The sequence below is a fragment of the Choristoneura fumiferana genome, chromosome 9 (assembly GCF_025370935.1).
Source record: "Choristoneura fumiferana chromosome 9, NRCan_CFum_1, whole genome shotgun sequence".
Classification (NCBI taxonomy): Eukaryota; Metazoa; Arthropoda; class Insecta; order Lepidoptera; family Tortricidae; genus Choristoneura; species Choristoneura fumiferana.
The window spans coordinates 15342362-15345530 of record NC_133480.1 but is presented as its reverse complement, the minus strand read 5'-3'; positions in this window follow the sequence as shown (position 1 = coordinate 15345530).

Below are 3169 nucleotides of genomic sequence, written 5' to 3'. Positions count from 1 at the left end.
AAACCAGCAACAGCTTTTTGGTATCCTGCCGTGTCACCTAGTAACATAGTTTTAGTGCTAGTTCTAGTCTTAGTTTTAGGTGGTACTTTTGGAGCCAAAATAAACTTTTCTTTCTTTCTTTCTTTCTTTCTTTTTGTGATATGGTGTTACGTAATTACGAGTAATATTGCCTAAAAAGAAGCAGATTGGGAATAAATTAGAGACATGAAATTTCTGAACTTTTTTATGTTCTCAATGTCGATAAAGATGTTTAGTTTTGCTTGCTGGCTTTATTTCAACTAAAAAAATATATAAATCTTCTAAACTTAGGATTTTATCACTTGGTTAGTATGTTCCGGACTCATACCTTGGTCATTTATTGAATCAGGCGTTACTAGGTTCATATCAATGAACTATAAAAAAAATACAACCGAATTGATAACCTCCTCCTTTTTTGAAGTCGGTTAAAAAATTACTTTTCTCACCCGCGTCACGTTGGTCGCGGAACGGTGATCGCGGGTGAGCGAACTATTAGTTTAAATAGTTGATTCATACCTTAGTGACGTCACTTGACTCATACTCCCAGATCCAGCATAGTCCAGGAGCCAACCAAAACCCACTTCAATTTAACAACGCAATATAAATTCAAATTGCCGTCGTCAATTCGAAAGATTTAACACCCGAGTCCATTAAGGTCGTATAGCAGGGGCATATCTTCAATCTTGTGCTACCGCAGTCCAGCAAACAACTATTGTACGTCCAGGCAAAAGCGTAGTGACATCTAAATTTGGGCAAGCCGCAGTTAGTGCACGTAGAGTTAGGACGGCGTGGAGGAATTATGTGGTAGGGTCTAGGTAAATTAACATTGATGTTTTGGTTGAGGGAATGTGTTCTGACGATACGTTAGCCTAGTATTTTGTTGCTCAAGGTCCTGGATGCATCAGCAGTTGAAGCAGATATGTGCAAAAAGTACGCATTTTAGTTTTCTGTCTTGGATGTTTAACAATGTATTTGGCTTAACTAGATCATGACCTACTCAGAAAATGACTTAATTAGATCATGACCTACTCAGAAAATGACCTTTCTAGAACATGACCTACCAGGAAAATGACTTACCTAGAACATGACCTACTTCGAAAATGACTTTCCTAGAACATGTCCTACCAAGAAAATGACCTAGCTAGAACATGACCTAGGTCAGCCAAAGGTAATTTTCACATTTATCATAACCCGTTTAATGCGTTTAAAAACTAGAAATTGTGACCAGCATAAAGATAGTTGCCCAATAGTCCCAATAATAGTTGCCATCTTCAACTTTATGTCATTAGCAATAGAGGTGGCAGCTAAGACATAAACGTGTCGAGCATTCGTACGTTTACCATTTATAATCCATACTAATATTATAAATGCGAAAGCGTGTGTATTTGAATGTTTGTGTGTTTGTATGTTTGTCCGTCTTTCACGTCGAAACGGAGCGACGGATCGACGTGATTTTTGGCATAGAGATACTTTACGGGCCAGAGAGTGTCATAGACTACTTTTTATCTCGAAAAGCACAGTTCCCGAGGAAACGGCGCGCGATAACAGAATTCCACGCGGACGAAGCCGCGGGCAAAAGCTAGTTTAGTTTTATTTTAGTTTAGGCCAGAGTAACGCGTGGTATTTGTGTTTTTTTGTGGTTTTTTGGAATTGAAATAAAAATACAAAAAGATTCCAAAAAACCAATCTTAATTTGATTGCTTAGTAACGATATCTCTTGTCCGGGTGAGCGGTTAGTTCCAATGGAGTGCCGAAAAAAGTTTCTCGATGAGGGCTACGGCATAGATGTCGCTAGCGTCACTGCTTAAGTGGCTAAATAAGAAACAAACAAGCTGAGATATGAGGTGCATAGGGGAAATTCGTGTCGGTACCGTTGACCATCAGTGGTGTAGCGGTATAGCACGCGGTACGGATTACCGAGGACCTGGGTTCGATTCCCAGTGATGGTCTTATTTTTCTGGTTTTTCTGTGCATCTATATTTCAGTTTGTATTTTCAATTTACATTTTAGTGAGCTTATTGTAGTAATTGCATCATTCGTAGCTCTCCGTATGTCCGGCCGCGGCGCGAGGCGACTAAACGTATCGGGCGGTCGGCGAGGCATGCAAGTCGGCCGCCTAAACACGCCATTTGTCAGCAGCCTGAGAGGCAGACGTTGTCGGATTTACGGGGTTTTCGTGCGTGCATGCTAGTTTATTTTTGAATGTAACTTCAAAAATATAATTATAGTTACATAATATAGTGACCTGCACAAACCTGCGAAGCAATTCAATGGTGTGTGTGAAGTTCCCAATCCGCACTGGGCCGCGTGGGAACTGTGGCCCAAGCCCTCTTGTTCTGAGAAGAGGCCTGTGCCCAGCAGTGGGACGTATATAGGCTGAATGATTATGATGATGAATATAGTGATAGAGGCCGATATGGAGGCGGGGGATAACCTAGATGCTTGTCACGAGGGTTGTCAAGAAATCATTCGCTCGAGAGTGGATCGAAGATGGAGAGGGCTTTGCCTAATAAGCTATTTATAAAATACCAGAAGTGAAAAATAGCTTTTTCTTTACCGTGTAGGTTATATTGTGTTCAAAACTATGCCTAAAGCACAACGAAACCTATTCCAAACTACATTGTATTGATGCATGGTTAGAAAAAAAATCAAGACACCTTAAACATACATATTAAAAATGTGGTATATGCAAAATCGCTTCGTCAGATGCTGGCTCTGATAATAATTATTTGACGTACAACTTTTTTTTACTTTACTAGATTAAATAAATAAAAAAAAACATGAGTATGGTTAATTCCTCAATATTGATTCTGGATAGTCACTCACGTTAAATGTTAAGAAAAAAAAACTGTGTTCATCACAAAAATCTCATCATCAATTCAAAACAAAACAATCGCACACAAATCACCGCGCTCTGACACACACACACAATCCATCAAGCGTAAAATCAAACCAGACAATGCATCCTCACCTGCTACAATCCGATAATAACACAAGATTATTATTAGACGTGAATTATGGGAGCAATTAGAAGCGACAGAGGGAAATGGCGGCGCGTCGGTGCAAAGCACGGGACAGTAGTGGAATAAATCAATCAGTTTTGAGGAATTTTACTTGTGCGTTTGCGTTTTGGGTTTGCGTTAACACATGG